Genomic DNA, 18,784 nt, shown 5'->3' with positions numbered 1-18,784 from the left:
AAACCATACTAAAAAATTCAAAGTGATCCAGAATCCAGGATCCTTTCCGGATTGCCACCAAAATTAAATCAGCTCTTCCTCTTACCATAGTCTACATCCCCTCAAAATGTCATGTGAATCTGCCCAGGCGTTTTTGAGTTATCTTGCGGACGGACGGACGGACGGACGGACGGACGGACGGACGGACGGACGGACGGACGGACGGACGGACGGACGGACAGACGGACGGACAGACGGACAGACGGACAGACGGACAGACGGACGCCGGGTGTCACAAAACCTCCTTGGTGGAGGTAAATACTCCACCAATGATCAGAGGACGCCTGTGAACAACAGCACTCTGAAACAGACCAACACATTCACATTTACAGTGAAGCTCAGAAATGACCAAGTGATCAGATTCTGGCAGTGATGCAGCTGTCTGGAACCATGGATTTGATGAGAAAGTGGTTCAAAATCACTTAAAATTTGTCCTAAATAACAAAATCAGGATCCAAAATGACTCAGTTTGTCCAAAATGAGAACACAATGTTCCGACACAAATGTTTTCAAGATTTCATCCGTTAGAAATGATCCAACGACTGAGCTCTCTGAGGACTTTGCTAGTTTTTAATGTGCTTTCCACTTCAAATAAAATAAGTTTCTCACCACAACACTTCAATTACACCAGCATGTTGTGACACGTTCCTTTTTCTGCTGATTCAGATCTGTAGAAGCCACTTTAACCTGCAGCACCTTCTGAACACTCCTGTTTTATGTTCTGCTGCCACAAATTCTATACATTTATGACAACTAGCATGTCCTGACTGCAGAAAACAGACGGTGAGATCTAGATTAAGAGCTGCAGGATTTGATGAACTACTACAAGAAGACGCTGCAAAGATGAAGAATATCATAAAGGATCATTTTCACTCCGTTTCTGGACAAATTTAGGCACCAAATATCACAACATGTTTGAAGCTTCTCCTCCATTTTCTGGGTTACCATGGTGACGAGTGCCATCTCATAATAATAAATGATTGTTTCTCTGGAAAGGAGCAACAGTGAGGCAGTAAAATGCACAGTGAAGATACGAACATGACTTCTGTTCGAAGTGAGCTCTGTTTGTTGTTCATGGATGAGATTGATCAGCAGCGGAAGACCAGAATCTCCATGAAAACACCACACACCATTATTCACACAATTCTGGTCTATAAACAAAGACAAATGAGTATTAAGACGCAGAAACCTAACAACATACAAGTCAGTCAACAACATGAAGCACCAAACGTTTTCCAGCAACAGGTGGTGGAAGATCTGGAAACGAGTTCCCGTCTGCATGGATCCTATATGATCTGCTGCTTACAGGCTGTTCACCAGCAGCACATACATACAGATAGAAACATATAAAACACTCCCACTGTCTGGGCTCCAGGTGCTCCAACCTCACAGCTCTACGTTCTGCATTAACAGTGAAGCTGCAGCCATCTGCTGATGATGTTCCACACATAAACTCTACGTTCCTCTGGACAGTTGGAGTTGAAACCAGTCGGAGTCATTTCTGTAGTTATTAAACACAGCTCAGCCACGTCTATCTCACTGCTGAGCTTCTTTCCTGTTTAAACTAAAATATGTTCAAACTCTTTGTATGTCATACAGAATAAATAAAAATGAAATAAATAAAAATGTGCAAAAATATTGTCCAGTTGAAAAAATTATTTAAAAGACAAGTGTTGAGTGATTACCAGGAGGGGATGGAAGACTGATGCCTCCATTGCTCGGCACAGGTACTTAAGAATGCATGGCTGTGGCCGACACACCTACACATATTACATTACATTCATAAACAGGCACACTCACAATGTGTATGGGCCTGGGTTTGGGTGATCCATGATTACCACAGCCAGAAAACACTTTTGTAACTAGAATGTATTTATTCTTTTTTCTGTTCTCTCGGTTTTTTTTCCCAGAATGTGCTTGTATAACATTGTATGTTGTTGGTATGTATTAGCATAAGTAGATGCTCAAGGATCTGTGTCGATGTATTGTGTAGCTACCTAAAAGAATGAGAATTGACACCATTGTTCTAATTGAGATGTTTCAGTGTTCAAAGGGGGGAGTGGTGTGGGTTTGAAGTGTAATGGGTCCGTCTTTTGTCTTTGGTAGTGTCCACAGATACGGACCCGTACACGTAGCCTGTGGCCTACGGATACGGCACTTTCCATTTGCCAGACAGATACGGACCCGTACGCGAGTGTTGCGAGTCAAGAAGCTGCTAACCACTGCAAACTGCTGAAAGGTAAGCAAAGGTTAAGGTTAGGGTTGGTGTTAGGGTCAGGTTTAGGGTCCGTACCTCTAGCGTCTACCGGGAGTCACGTGACCAGATCTCGTGTATCTGATTGGCAAATGGAAAGTGCCGTATCCGTAGTCCACAGGCTACGGGTACTGGTCCGTACCTCTAGCAACAACCTTTGTCTTTTGTCTAGTCTATATGTTGTGTGTGGCAGGAAAATGTAGTCCTATATGGAAGTCTGGTGGTGTGTGAGGGGTTGGAATTTATAAGCGTTGCTTCATCCATCACCTTTTCAAATCACTCATGTAAATTGTCTGATTTTGATAATGTCAGAAGCTGATTTGAAATAAAAAAAATAATCAATCAATTTGATTACTTTTTTTGATTACAGAATAATGTCAGATCGAACACGTGAAAATTCACGAAATTCTACAATAAGAAACCACAAAACGAACATAACCCAACTGTTCTTACGTGTCTGGTTTTAGTCAACCTTTTCTCTGCGCCTCGCTGACCGTTCACAAATCTGGAGGCACTTAGAAATGTGTAGCATGTCTCAGAATGACGTTTATTTCCGTATTTCTAATCACTATCACATCAGAATCTCCAGACTGTGTATCTATGAAAAGCTCAGATATCCATTTGTGGGCTGGAATTGACTCAAAACTTCATAAAGCTCTTTCTAAAACATCAAAAAAGACAAAGATCCAGGTTGAAAAAGCTCATAACATGATATACAGTAAAAAACAAAAAAAACACTGAAATACACGACATTTTCTCAATGAAATGAATGATTTGTGTCTATAAATAATCACAGACTCCTGAAAATTAAGGAAAAAAGCCCAAAACAGTCAAAACAGGTCAGTACTGTGTCTCCAGAAGCTTCCTGTGTTTGCATATATGTGGATGGATCCATATTTCTACTAAAATACAGACTTTTATGCATTTCTGTCGACGTTTCAACAAAAATAACTTGAATCTCGTCGTAAATTACTTAGATTTGTTCAAAATAAGATAAAGATTGTCTGAAATGATTTAAAATTGTCCAAGATTACCTAACATTTGTCCTAAAATTATTAAAATCTGTGCAAATTAAGATAAAGATTGTCGAAAATGACTCAAAATTGTCCCCCGTTGGTCAGCATTTCTCCAACTGTTGAGGCTCTAACATCAGTAGAACCTGATGTGTTAAAGTTTGACCAGACAAGCTTCTAGTTGTTGGATATTTTGATTTAAAATCTTTGTAAAAATGACTCCAAATTTATGCCTAGAGTTCCTTGAATTTCTTTAAAATGACAAGAATAAACTACACTGCCTTAGAAACGTCCTTATTGTTGAAAATAAATCATTTTTTCGATGCAGATGACATTAAATGAATGATAAATCCAGTGTAGACATTGTTAATGTGGTAAATGACCATTGCAGCTGGAAACAGCTGATGTTTAATGGAATATCTCCATAGGGCTACAGAGGAACATTTCCAGCAACCATCACTCCTGTGTTCTAATGCTACATTGTGTTAGCTAACGGTGCTGAAAGGCTCATTGATGGTTAGAAAACCTTTGTGCTAACCTTCTACCAGCAGTGTGTGCTTCAGATGCTACATAAAGCCTCTAACTGATCGTTGTTTGTTCCTGCTGCCTACATCGCAGCTCTTTGGCAGCTTCCATCCCTCCAGCTGCTGAGGAACGATTGGAAGCAGAACAAGAACGATGAGAGAGAGACGGGGGAATCGCTCCGGTGTGATCCGTTATATAACCGACACCAGCAGGAGCAGAAAAACACCAAAAACATTTAGAGTCTGAGGAGACGATGAATGTACGAATATGTGAGAAGAGGAAGAGTCTCCACCTGGTCGGTGTGGAGCTAATCCTCCCTCAGACAGGTGATCAGCCCTGCAGGTACATGATCTAATATATGGATAGAGAGAGAACCTAAAGCAGAGAACCTAAAGCAGAGAACCTAAAGCAGAGGACATAAAGCAGAGGACATAAAGCAGAGAACCAAACAGAACCACCGCTGATACTAAAGACAGAAAACAGAGAAAAGCAGATTATTTTTGCCGTTTAACTTTGGGCTGATGTTTAAACATTTATCAGGTAGAAATGTTCTCCGGGATGAACAAATGTTCTCCAGATGTAATAAATGTTCCCCAGGTAGAACAAATGTTCTCCAGGACCATTAAACCAGCTTCTAACTGCAAACATTCTCCATGAAAAGCAGCAAATTGTCCCGTTTAACCAGCGGATGTTTGGTGTTTTTATTGAGAAGTGACTAAAATAAAGCATGGATAATCCAGGTTTGTGGACCTGAAGGATAATTTAGATTATTACAGTAATTATCTGGATAATTAGAGCTTCACTGTGACTCTCTGCATTAACACTGATGTTCTTTCATTCATTAGAACCTCAGGACACCAGTGGCTGCAGTCCTCTGCAGCTGCATGTTCACCATGCACGTTCAGACTGTGTGTGTGTGTGTGTGTGTGTGTGTGTGTGTGTGTGTGTGTGTGTGTGTGTGTGTGTGTGTGTGTGTGTTGCAGCTCTAACTTAGAGTTCTGTCTGACGTTCTGTTCAGGATCAGGAGGGAACACTGAGGTGCTGACGGAGGGTTTCACATGCAGTGAAAACCCTCTGGGTCTGCCAGGACGCGCACACAATAAAAACTCCACAACACACACTCACACTGCAGCTCCATCCATCTCTGCACTGAGCAGCAGCAGAACCACACTAACTGCAGCACACACACACACACACACACACACACACACACACACACACACACACACACACACACACCTCCTCCTCTCTCCAGCATTAGTCAATAGATGAGGATACATAAACCACCCACCAGACACCCAGAGAGGCTCCAGCAGAACCTCCACAACCTGGACCAGAACCAGAACCTCCATCTGCAGCAAACAGCAGCAGAGGAGCAGATCCATGGTGGAGAACATGTGGGAGGCTAACAGCAACACAACACGCACACGCACCCCGTCCCTCAGTTATGGATCTTCTCTGAACCCAAACTGTTCCTCTCTGATCCAAACACATCCAGCTGTCAGACCCTCCATGGTTCCTCTTGGAGACCGGGACCACCGGCAGCAGAACCGGGTCCCGGCTCCGTCCCCCCGGCTCCGTCCCCCCGGTCCAGCTGCCGTTAATTAGCGGCCATGGCTGTTACAGGTGTGCGTGATGCGGACCTCCGCGGAGCTCCTTACCTTTCCGTGGAGCTCCTGGTCCTCCGTGTCCGTGGGGGTGAAATAAAACCGCCCTAAGCCCCGGCGGTTCTCCTCCGCATTACCGGTTAGTCCGTGCTCGGCTCCCCGGGGGTCTCGCGCACCTCACGTGCAGCGGCTCCTCGCGCTCTCCCGTCTCTCCGCTCGGTGCGCGTTAACTGTCCGTTTTCTGTGGCTCCTTTTCTCGCGGGATTTCGCCTCCTCCGCCTTCCTTCCAGCGGTCTCCTCCTCCTCCTCTTCCCCCTCCTCTTCCTCCTCCTCTTCCTCCTCCTCCGTTACCTCGGATCGGTCCGTCCTCCTCTCTGCGCCACCGGGACGGACACGGAGCGGCTGGCGGAGAGGGAGCTGCGTGTCCGTGGATCCATCGTGCTGCCGTGGACAGAACCAGGAAGCAGCTCCGTGTCCGTGTGTGGGTTTTAATCAGAGCCACAGGTGATGGAGATAATCAGCTGATCTGGAACCAGCAGGACCTGCAGGAAGTCCACTGGAGGGCCTGGATCTTCTCACCATCCCCACCTACTGCAGGACACCAAACACTCCCACATAATCAGAGGAATAATAGGAATAAACAAATAAACAAATAGCACTCAAATAATGTTTCAAATATACACATATACATGTAAACGTGTTTAAAACAGGACAGTGCAAACAGCAAAAACATTCAACTGGAACAGAACAAAGCACAGATTTTTTTATGTGGATTTTTTAAAGTATTATTTCTTTTTTTTTTTACAGCCAACCTGAACGTTTCCAGTGATTGATTATTTTGTGTGTTTTTACACTAAACAGGTAAAGTCAGTTGAAAGTTTTTTTTAGTCTTTCATCCAGAATTTGTTCATTTTTAAAAGCTGAAAATCAGCCATCAAACGGTGCCATAAAATAGGAGTTCCAGACCTGGAGGGCGTTTTCCATCCCATAATCCACGTATTAAACCCTAAAATGTCAGCAGTGTGTAAATGTTCTTGTCCTGAGACCAAATCTATAAAAACTAGGAGAAAAGAATGTTTAAAATATTTAAAATACAAAATAAGTCTGGAGTTCCCTGAAATCCCATTTTTCTCTTGTCCCCCTGATGACCAAACTGGATCTCTGATAAAACAGTTAGAATCTAATTTAAATCTAGTTTTATTGGTTTGATTTTTTTCTTTCACGTCTCTGTAATTGTGGGAACATTTTTTAATGAACATAATATTTAAAATAATAATTATTATTTATGGAACGTGTCCCACAACATGTTAGCAGAACATGGTGATGACCTTTCTGTCTTCTGTGTCTCGTTTTTGTCATTGTTTTTTTTGTCATTCCAATCTGGAATGACAAAAAAAATGTAAACATAAAAATGGATGGAATACCTGAAAATAAAGGCATTTATTGACAGTAAAAGTGTGTTTCTGTGGTCTCACACTGCAGCAGCATTCATTTCTGAGAGATTTAGTGATTTTGCAGCTACTGGGGTCAAATCTGTTGGAAAATAAAAGCATTCACCTTTTTCCAGCCTTCATGAATATTTTTCTTTCACATATTTAAAAGACTGAGGTTATATTGTTACAGGACTCTCTCTGTTTAATATTGTGACTAATTCATGTTGTTTCATCACTGCAATCCACATTATGCATTCATTATAAGAGAAATCTGTAGAAAGATATAAACAAACAAACAAAAAAAAAACACCCCAAAACCCCCACAAGAGATGGTCTACAGAACTGAAGTGGGAATGGAAAATTCACAAATAATAATAATAATAATAATAATAATAATAATAATAAATAAAGTATCTGTAAAAAAAAAAAAAAGTGGTGACAGCAGAAAGCTGAACTTCTTGTTGAATCTGTTATATTTAGTTGTGCCTTTTATTGAATTAATTTTCTACTGAAGCATTTTATTTAAAATTTTCTGACATTTTATTGCCAGGATTCTAATTATTTTCATATTTTTTGACTGAAAAATGTCAGTAAAGTGAACTGTTGTACTTTTTGCTTCAGCAGCAGGTTGATTTCAAGGCGTCTGATCAACTTTCACTTTAGTACGGTTAATTACATTACATAATGATATATTTATATGATTATTATTTATTCTCATTAAGAGCTTGAAGAGTTCCAACTACCTGCAGATCGATCAAAGCCTGAGAAGGTCTGAGATGTCCGTCATGTGGAGGTCAGTCCAGAGACTTCCTGTTGCATTGATGGCATCCTAAAATCAGGTTTAATCCATCAGCTGTAATCTGTTGCCCTCTACGATGGATTTAAGGCCATGGATGGATTTGCTCTGTGTCAGGATCATTCTTTCTCCACACAGTTCAGATATGAGGTCAAAAGGTCACTGATAACCAAAGTGTTTAATTTCATTTTCATTAGTGGTACATATTTTCAGTGCCTCTTACATCAGATGGTGTTACCGGCCGGCATTAGGAGCTTCTGTCTGAGCGTCTCTGCTTAATTAGAGCAGAGACCACCTGAAAACCAGAGGATGCAGCCTGAATGCTGAGGAAGCAACGGTCCAGCTAGACCTGCACAGAAAGTTAATGATGACCTGGAAGAAGCAGAACAAAGACACTGTGGACCCAACAGGAAACAGAAAAATAAAAAAAAATCCCTTCATCAGCTGCTGATGTAGTGCAGAAATACCTTTAGATATGATCTGCATAAAGGAAAAGGTGATATAATTATGGTGAGAGCTTTTAAACTGAAGAACAAAGTTAATAAAATACATGAGAAAAACACTCAGAGTTCAGTCCTCCTCCAAGGCTGCTCATTCCCCCACATGGCAGACATGCAGCATTAGTTTATTAGTTATTGATGATCAGAAATCACAGCACCATTTAATGTAGATGTACCCACAAACCAAATGACCTCCTGCTGAATACAGGCATGTGTTCTGCATGTGTACGTTATGTACGGATACCGGATCACGTGACCTACATATGTAGCGGGTGACTCAGAAACCCCCCCACAGTTTAATCAGCTGTTCCTTGGATCATTTCTGATGGATAAGTCCTGATAAGTCCTCAGTGGTGGATTTGTAGTAGGATCACAATCAGCTGATGTAGTGTTCACTGGTTGTCATGGTTACAGTGACTCCGTGCTGCTATCTGGCAATGATACAGAAACCTTTAACTAATCCATGGATCCAGACTATAAGCTGCATCACTGCCAGAATCTGATCACTTGGTCCTTGAGTCATTTCTGACATTCACTGGAAACTTCATCCAAATCTGTTACAGACAGACAAACAATAGAAAAAGCCTCATACAGCAGCTTTAACACCAGTTCCAGCCTGTGTGATGTTCTCTGTACCAGCGTGGACCATAATCTCCTCACTAAGAGCCTCTGGGGTGAGATCTGACGTCCACTAGCCTGATATCTCCAGCAGAGGGCAGAGGTTGGAGGAAGCTGCTCTGAACTCTTTACATAACACCATAAAGCCGGTCTCGTGTGGATAGAAGACTTTACAGAGAGAAATCCATCTCCAGGATTAGAAGCTGCTTTCTTTCTTCATCTCTTTCTCTTTCTCCGCCTCGTTTCTTCCTCTTCTTCGTCGTTTATCCTCCTCTTCTTTCATCCCATGTTCTCTCCGGGTCTCCCTGCGGAGTTTCGTGAGTAAAAAGCCAAATTGGTGGATTAAGACAAAGTCACCTTCACTTCGGCACAAAGACAAAGGACGAACACACAGTTTGTGTCTGGTTTCCACTCCAGTGTCTGAACAACGTCTCCTCTTAGTGAGTTTAATGTGACCTCGATGCAGTGAGGAAACATGACGAAGCTTTAAAACAACAAGACTTCATGCTGAACTCGTTCCTCTGAATCTATGAAGGTAATTCTCCAGATGTCTTTCTTTGGAGGCAGGTGAGATAAACGAAGAGGATTCTGGTGAGTTTCCCACATCTGTCACTGAAAAGTCATTTAAAATCCATAAATCTTTAGAGCAATTAATGCACGCTCTGACCTACTTGAAACATTTACAGCATTAATTATGAATTAAAATGCAGATATTTGTAAAAGTTCAGCTTCATGTCTCAAAAATGAGTCACAAAATGACAAAAAAATGACACAAAATGCCCATTGACCCACTTTCAAAATGTTTTCTTCCATTTTTTTTACACATTGAGAGTGGAGGCTGTTTGAACAACAACATCTGAGGAAGTATGGAAGCTAAAAATCTGAATTTCCAGAGACAGAAGCTTAAAGACACAGATGGAAGAAGGAGAGAAATGACTATGAATGAGTTGTTTCAGCACCACGGACAGCTCCATGGATTCATCAATAAACAGACCTGCTGATATTTAGAACAGAATACAATCAATACTATTGATCCTTCATAGGACATGAATGTGGACCAGCAGCATGTCAACATAGACAGGAGGACTGATGGAGGTCCACAGCTGGAAGAGGATGAAGATAGAAGTTTGTGTTGGAGAAGATGGAGGACATGATGGAGAACCAGGGGCCTCATTTATAAATCTTGCGTACGCACAAAACAGGACTAGAAAGTGGCGTAAATCACAACCTTTTCGTAGAAAGTGGCGTACGCTGTGTACGTTGTGATTTCTAAAAACAAACTTGGCGTGAGAATGTGCGCACCGGTGCACCAACCTTGATGCTTGCTTAAGCACATTTTGGAGACAGAGGGAACGGCAGTGCCGGAGGGTGAAGTGGTGAATTGAAACCACACTGATCTCAAACCTTTATTGTTATCACATATTAGACTTGTAGAGCCGGATAATCATAAACCCTCATTGTTGTACATGTTCATAGTGCGCCATTCAGCCTACGACTGTATTTGCAGAACTATGTTCATATATCAAACATCTTCAAATGATATAGAGCGGTGAGTGGCACTGATTGATTACTAATTTGGAAAAGGCCTGTGACAATCAGTCCAATCGCTGATCAAGTGGATAAATAGCAGGTGACAGCCGTGTGTAATGTGGCACAATGGATGCGCTGGCATTGCTGGAAGATCACGTTAAGAATGGAGAGAGATTTTAGGCGATTTCCTGGCCCATGATGATGACTGGCTAATAAGCCGATTCAGATTCCCTAGAGCAGTGCTCTTGGATCTATGTGCTGAACTGGGCCGTCTTAGACCGACCCCCCCACCCAAACCATCCCGGTACAGACACAGGAGCTGACGACTCGGGGGTTTCTGGCTCCTTCCAGCGTTAAGTGGCCGACAGGTCTGTGTTTTATATGAAGAATATATGAGGTTACATTTGTTGTCTAAATCCTATCTGGGTCTGATATACAGTTAAATGATGTCCTTTAGGTCTGGATATCACAACCATCCCTCAGCGCAATAATGCCAGCTGTTTGGATGACATTATAAACATGACCAGTCAGTACATCAGGTTTCCTTACACTGTGGGTGAACAGCCCAACATTAAACGGCAATTTGCAGCAATGTCCGGTTTCACAAATGTAATCGGTGTAACTGACTGCACTCATGTTGCTTTAAGGGCTCCGAGTGAAGATGAATTTGTCTGTGAACCGAAAAAATGTATTCAATCATTGTATAAATTATTTGTACATCGGACATGATCATAACAAATTTAGTGTCAGGGTGGCCTGGGTCAACACATGATTCATTCATCCTGATGCACAGCAGAGAAAAGACTGCAGGGGGCGCTGCGTGAAATGCCGTGGATCAGCAGCTTATTTGGTAAATGGTTGTATTTATATAGCACTTTTATCCAAAGCGCTTTACATGATACGTCACATTCACACATTCACGGTGGAAGCTGCCATGCAAGGTGCTAACCATGACCCACCAGGAGCAGTTAGGGGTTCGGTATCTTGCTTAGAGACACCTCGATATGAGCTCAACAGGCCGAGGATCAAACCGGCAACTCTCCAGTTACAAGACGGCCACTCTACCCACTGAGCCACGCTGGTACATTCATGAGTTACTCTGCATTGACCATTCATGGTAAAATGTGGGTGTGTTGTGGGCGGAATGTGAGGTGGATCCAGCTGTGCAATCTTCCAGCTGGTGTGTGATTATAAAGAAATTGCGTGCAGCTGTGCTTACGCACAGTTTTATAAATCAGGGGCGAACGGCGTACGCCCATTTCAGATTTTCGGCATACGCAAACTTTTAGTATGGATCCTACGCAATGTTTTATAAATGAGGCCCCAGGTCTCTATACAGTCCGAGCAACATGAGGATGCTTTTACAGTAGATCATAAGAGTCAGTCTCATCTTAGTCCAGGTTCCACATCCAGTCCAGTCAGATCTCTAGTAAAACCACAGTATAATAACCTCTAAATAATCACAAGCTTCATGGTTCCTTTGTTTTAGTGCAAAAATGCTCACATTTAAGGAATTAATTTTTTACTAAAAATAATGAACAACCTGAAATTTATGAAGAAAAATAAATGAATCACTGGTATCTGAAATTGAAAAAAAAAATCAGACAAAAAACAAAATATTGCAAGAACAAGACAACACGACAAAAGCAAAATACAAAACAAAAAATGAGACAAACGACATGAAACAAAAAGAAAAAAGTTGGGAAGCTACAATAAATGGACAAACAACAAAAATGAGACACAAAAGAACAATCCAGTATTTTACTTTCTGATCTAAACAACTTGTCATGGTCTAGAAATGATTTTAAATAATAAAGTTAATGTCTTCTCTGGAATTTTTACACTTTGAGGGCCGGATTGGACCCTCTGGAGGACCACTTCGGGGCCCTCTGGAGGACCGCTTCGGGGCCCTCTGGAGGACCGCTTCGGGGCCCTCTGGAGGACCGCTTCGGGGCCCTCTGGAGGACCGCTTCAGGGCCCATGTTTGGCCCCTGCTGTAGAGTCTGTGTCTCCAGCTCCTCCATCTTATCACCCATAGACTGAACATCTCTTTGATAACAGATGAAGAGCTGGTCCAGTCTCTCCAAACTCTCTCTCCCGTTCTCCTGTTCCTTTGCCTCCAGCTCATCTCCTCCATAGGAATTCCTCCAGAATATCACGTCTAAACATCCCGGGAGTTACAGAGATCTCAGTGAGATCAGAGGCTCCAGCTGGGAGGAAATCATATCCGTCTGGCTCCGTTGCTCTGCAGGTAGAACTCCACTGAGCAACAGTTTTTCCATCCATTTCCTCTCCTCACTCCTCCAAGATAATCAACAAAAGCAGAATAAAAAAAAACATTTACATCGCCAATGATTGTAAAATACGTTTGGCATCAAGAAGACAAAACACTAAACTGAAAAATGCAGGACTGCAAAGCTGCTGGAACAGACTGCCTCATCAGCGACACCTTCTGGTTTTCTTTGGAAGCCACATCCTTCTCTCAGACCTGCTCTCCTTCATGGATGTCTTTTTGACACATGAACAGATTCCATTCATCCACCAGATGTTCTCCTGCTGGTGTCTCCAGTAAATCCATAAACCTGTAAATTTATCTGAGTGTTCTGTAATCTGTGCATCAGCAGAAAACAGGCTGCTGGATGTTCAAGATCACAATTATCAGCCTAATTATTCGTATTAAATGTAGAGAACATTCATAAAATACAGGATTATTTACCGTTCTAAAATTCTAAAAAAAAATGTTTCTAAAAAACTGTAAGGAGTTTGTTTCTGCTGGTTTAAGAACAGCACAATGGTGTCATTTCATTGTCTAATGTTGACCATTTAAAATAATCCAGGCATCTCATGTGTACATTATTTACAGTTTGGGACTTTTTGTGTGTTGTGCAATTAAATTAAAACCTTTTTCTTGTGATTCTACTAGTTATTAGAATCAGAATCACTTCATTCATCCCCAAAGTGAAATTCAGTTGTCAGGGTTCTTATCTGTTTAATTTTGAATTGAATAGACTGACTGCTGATGGCAAGAAAGATTTCCTAAATCTTTCGGTCTTGCAGTGCAGGGATAGGAGCTGTCCACTGATGTTTTGTTGTTCATTGAGGCAGATGTGAAGTGGATGATCCATGTTGGTCAGAATGGCCTCCATCTTTCTCAGTGCCCGTCTCTCCACTTCATCCTCCAATGTGTTCAATCTGATTCCAACCACAGAGCAGCTTTTTTAATCAGTTTGTTCAGATGTCTTGCATCCTTGTTCTTTATGCTGCCTCCTCAGCAGACTGCAGCATAAAACAGGACACTTGCTACCACAGACTGATAAAACATCTGCAGCATCTTACTGCAGATGTCTAAAGATTGAAGTCTTCGGAGGCAATAAAGTCGGCTCTGGCCCTTTTTGTAGATGAAGTCTACGTTTGTAGACCAGTCCAACTTATTATCAAGGTGGACACCTAAATATTTATATGATGTCACCATCTCGATGTCCACAAGTGTTCACTGGCTGAAGAGGGGGTTTGGATCTGTGGAAATCTATGATCATTTCCTTTGTCTTTGAGTAGCAGCAGTTTTTGTGACTCCAGTCACTGAAGGCACTTATCAGATCTCTGTATTCAGCTTCATGTCCATTTCTGATACATGCCACCATAGCAGTGTCATCAGAGTATTTCTGAATGTGGCAGGACTCAGTGCTGGATTTGAAGTCAGATGTATACAGAGTGAACAGGAATGGAGCCAGGACTGTTCCTTGTGGAGTCCCAGTACTACTCATTAATGTCCCAGAAACACAGTTCCCCAGCCTGACAAACTGTGGCCTTCCTGTCAGGTTATCTAACTAAACAGGAAAAAAAATCAGTGAAAGAAATCGATTGCTCAACAAATTATAATTAAAATCTGTTCACATGTGAAGAATGAAAGAAAAGTTTAAGAAGAAAATCTATCAGTTTTATTTTAAAAAAGCAGATATTTTCTGTAAACACTGGACCACAACTAGCTGTGTAAAATAAAAGTTATTCGGTTTGAGATCTGAGTGCCTGTGGAGCAGAAAGAAGAGGATTCTTCTGATTGGTGATTTTCCGTTGACTTTGGGGTAATAATTCAGAGTTTTAACTGAAGAATCTATGGATTAAACTCAGCTGGAGGATGAAACTGGTCTAAAAGCTTCAAAATGAGGAGGTGAGAGGATGAGGAGGACAGAAAGAGACCAAAAAAACCTTCTTTCACCTGGTAAACAGATCCATCAGCTCCTGGTGCCGCTGCGCTCTGATCCCTGATGGACCAGCATCAGGGTTCTCATTTCCACAGAGAGAGGATGAAGTCTACACCCAGATGAAGGAAGAAGAGCCTGAAACTGAAGTCAAACACATTTAGTCCCACTTCAGAAATAATCACTGAGTTACTGAGGTGGAGCCTTGAAGAGCAGCTTTTAGGTCTGTGAGGTGGCATTAAAAAAAACATCCACTCCAATTAGATTAAGCACATTTTGACCACTGGTTTCTATCATTTTACTGATAAACTTCTGAGATGCAAACATTTTGTGGTGTCTTTGCTCCCCTGTGACTCCATATCTTTTTGTTTTGTACAGACATTTGATGACATCATTTTGAAATGCACATTTTTCACCATTTAAGGACAGTTTATACTCAAACAACTAATGGATTCATTGAGAAAATGATCGACACACCAGTCAAAGGTGTAAGTTACAGAACATCTTCTCACCAAAGCCGGCAGACTGCTAACTAAGACACCGAAACATCAGCCACCAGCAGAGGCTCTAAATGTCCGTCGTCTCCCCTCAGTGGATGCAGAACCGATGGACCATCACACAGAGACTCCAGGTTGTAGATATATTCATGAGTGGTGATTGCTGGGGTCTTCTGGGAGGAAGAGCCGTGGTGGTGGACCAATCCAACGGGTCAAGAGGTCTGGAGCTCAATCAATCCTCATGTGTACCAGGTGGCATCTGGAGCTCAGCCATCATCCAACTGTTATCAATCCCAGTTCCAGCTGGTGGCTGGTGTAACACTCAGCAGCAGCTCTACTGACATCTGGAGGTGGATGGGGACATAACATCAGCCCTGGACAGATCCAGTGTGAAAACACATCAATAGATTGTTGATTTTCTGCTGCTCTTTGAACTGCCCATCTCTAACTGCCGCTCCACTGTGAAAACTTTAAAACTAGTGCTTTAAAATAATTTTATTCTAAATTTAAGAAAATAATCCCAAATAGCACATTTCCTGTAGTCAGTTTGTGTAAACTACTACTAATAATAACAATAAAGACACAGTTTGGCCTAAAAGCCTCATTTTTTGTGTTTAAACTGTCATTAGCACATACCCCCCCACCCCACCCCACCCCAACCACCACCACCACCACCACCAGTGGGTGGAGAAATTTTGCACACAAGACTTTTTAACAGTTTACTGAATAGTACTTTATGCTGCTCTGGAAAACACTCAGGAACCGCTTGGAGCTCAGAGGGTTAAAGGCATTATGGAGGATGTTTTTGTTGTTTAATTTGTCTGATTCACATAAAATGAATATACTGACCTTTAGTGGACTTGTGTGTATGGTTTCTAAAAGAATAAAAAATAAAAAAAATAACTGTGGACATGGCAGGACCTGAAAAACATCAGCCAATCAACGCGCTCGGACCGAGGCGTTTGGTTTGCTCCCTTTCCTGTCAATCAAAAATCTTCCGGCTCAGGCCTAGTTACGTAGATTACGTACGCCTTGGACTTACGTGTTTTCTGTATGTGTTGCTTTGGTATAGCTTCGTAGTTAGCTGGAGACTTGTTTTGCTCATCTTTTTTTACATAATGGCAGATAAAGATCCAGGGGGACCCAGCCGTAAAAGACAGCTTCACGAGTGCTACGCAAGGTTATGGAGGGGGGCGTTTCTTCGTAAATGTTAAGAGGGGGGAGGTTAGAGGGGGGTGAGGGAGAGCTTGTATGTGCACATGCTACGTTCAAAGTCGTAGGAAATTAAATCTACTGAATCTGATTTTCTCCTTTATACTCTGTGGCCTAATTCAGTGAGATCATCTTCTTTCCTGTCCATGTCGGTACTTTTAACTCATCTAAAGAAACACAATATTTGCCAAACAGGCTCAAGTTTCTCCACACATAAACAGCTAAAAGAAACGAGAGTGGGCAGGATGCTGCTGAACTACAAAATGGACACTAGATGGCAGCAAAAGACTGAAAGTGCCAGCAGTGTGCTGAGCTTTACAATTCTCCAGATCAGACCCAATGTTGAGCTCAGAATTCAATGAAATTATGCAGAACATGAACACGTTCTTGTAATCTCCAGTTAAATATCACTAACTATAAAACCTGTACATTTCTCTTTTGGTTGTTGAGACCAGCATCCTGGACAAACCTGTGTGACGGTTTAGAGCAGAAACAGAACGGTGTAATGTGGAGAAAATGAAGCTGACGCTTGACTGGAAATATTGATTCTTCCTCCTGTTTCTATCTGGTATCTGATCAGGGTTTAATGCAACCAACTTTCCTGTGTCTCTAAAGGATTTTATGTGCCTTCAAACAAGTGACCAGTAAATTATAAATATGTTGGAATATGTGGAGTTCAGAGGAAGTTAATCTGTTCATCAACAGCTGAATGACAGATAAAGGTGTCTGTTGCACTGAAAACACTAAAAACTGAAGAGAAAACACATAAAACTCTGATTAAAGCTGAGATAAACTGCAGTAAATGGTCCTGTACTGAAGCGTCACGTGTTCACACATAATAGGAAGGTATTTCAGAAGTAATCACTGCGCCTAAACGATCGACACAGATGGAATCAGATCAATGAAATTAACGACAAACAACAAGACTGTTACCTCGATTTAGATTTTAGTTAATAGACAGAAAAGTGTTCAGTCTTCATAAGTGTGTTCATTAAGATCTCAAATTATGTTCCATAAAACATTTAAATTTTTAACTTTTGAGAATTTTACGTCTTTTTTACACTTGGAAAATCTCTATAATGAACTGGAAAATCTTTTGAAATCATTTTAAGGGTCCAATATCTGCAAAAGTGTAACTTCTAAAGCCATGAAACTTAAATTTTGTAATGATCCACCATCCAACAGTATTTAATTATTGGCCTTTGAAATTGAAAGAAAATGCAGAATTGTCGTATGAGGGTGGTATTAAGACCAAGTATGATCAGACAAGTTTACAGTTGTTTGATTTTATTGTTATTGTTTGACTTATTAAAACTTGACAAAAATGACTCAGAAATCCGTCTAAAATGTCCAGAAACTTCTTCAGAATCACTCAATGTCCAAAATGATGTGAGATCTGTGAAAAATGGGTTAAAAGGTCCAGAAATTACTTGAAATGTGCCTAAAATGACTGAAAATGCCCTAAAATGTCAATAATGAATAACTATTGGACCTTGGAAATGGAAAAAAGATGGTTCCTGTAAGTGTGTATGAATGGATGGATCCATATTTTTACTAAAATCCAGTCTTTGCTCAAACATCAGGACCCAAAATATCTCATCATTGTCCTAAATGACATGAACTGTGTATGAAGTGCTTTAAAATTCTTCAAAAAGGATTCAAACACTTTCAAAGTGAATCCAAAAATGAATTAAAATTTACAACATTATTCAATAACGTCCAAAATTTGTCCTAAAATGACTTAAATTTTTCTAAATTGCTCCAGACCTGACCAAAATTACTCAGAATGGGTTCTGGAAGGGTGTGAAACTTTCTGCAATAAATTCAAAATCCAGGCGTTTTATGGCAGGGAAAGGCTGAATAAAATCATTGATGTAATTTTATACACACTTTTATGAATCATTAAACAGGAAAAACAAAGTAGAGCTGCTTGTTTTTGGCTTCCTCTCTGTTTTTAAAGAAGAAGACGCTTCATGGCTCCTCTATGAACTCCTAAGTCCAAACCAACACTTTAACAGTCATGGAGGAGGAGAAGCAAAGGAGAGCAGAGGAGCTTTAAATGAAGAAGAACGAGGTGTTTGTGGAGCACATGAAGCATCAGGTGTTGTAGAACAAACAGAGGAGTAGAGGTTAATGGTTCATTCTCTCTCTGGTTTGTTGTGTCTCCACGTCTCTGAGGTTAAACATCAGATGATCATCTCTGGGTTGAACCTCAGCTGACCTCCAACAGACAGGAGGAAATGGAAATGAAACGCTCAGAGGAGGAAAAGTGTTCCTCCTCCTCTCTCTCCGATCCATCTTCGTTCTCCTCAGCGCTGTGTTCAGAGAAGGTCAGAACCTGGAAAATAGGCTACACTCCGGCGTTTTGTCACCACACACCTTCACCTGCCGAGCACAACTGGGACACGGCGGCCAAAAATACACCGCTGCGTGCATTTACACCGCATCCGTTCTGCATTACGCTGCATTTGTTGTCCTTTCAGAGGAGGCAGGAGAGCGGGACGAGGTGACATTTTACTGCTTCTAGTTTGTAGAATCCTCCTGAATTACTGTCGTCCTCA

At 41.4% G+C, this 18,784-nt stretch overlaps 1 protein-coding gene across 1 annotated transcript in view; it reads right to left on the bottom strand.

The window, feature by feature from the left end:
• The window catches only part of trpc5a (transient receptor potential cation channel, subfamily C, member 5a), a 153,582-nt gene extending 147,584 nt beyond the window's left edge, over positions 1-5,998 (bottom strand). The window contains exon 1 of the mRNA XM_051944118.1: positions 5,493-5,998. The gene's annotated coding sequence lies outside the window, so the exon portion shown is untranslated. The remainder of the gene's footprint in view (positions 1-5,492) is intronic.
• Between the last annotated feature and the right edge of the window lie 12,786 nt (positions 5,999-18,784).

This window comes from Acanthochromis polyacanthus, chromosome 23, assembly GCF_021347895.1.
Source record: "Acanthochromis polyacanthus isolate Apoly-LR-REF ecotype Palm Island chromosome 23, KAUST_Apoly_ChrSc, whole genome shotgun sequence".
NCBI lineage: Eukaryota > Metazoa > Chordata > Actinopteri > Pomacentridae > Acanthochromis > Acanthochromis polyacanthus.
This window is presented reverse-complemented; position numbering and strand designations above follow the sequence as displayed.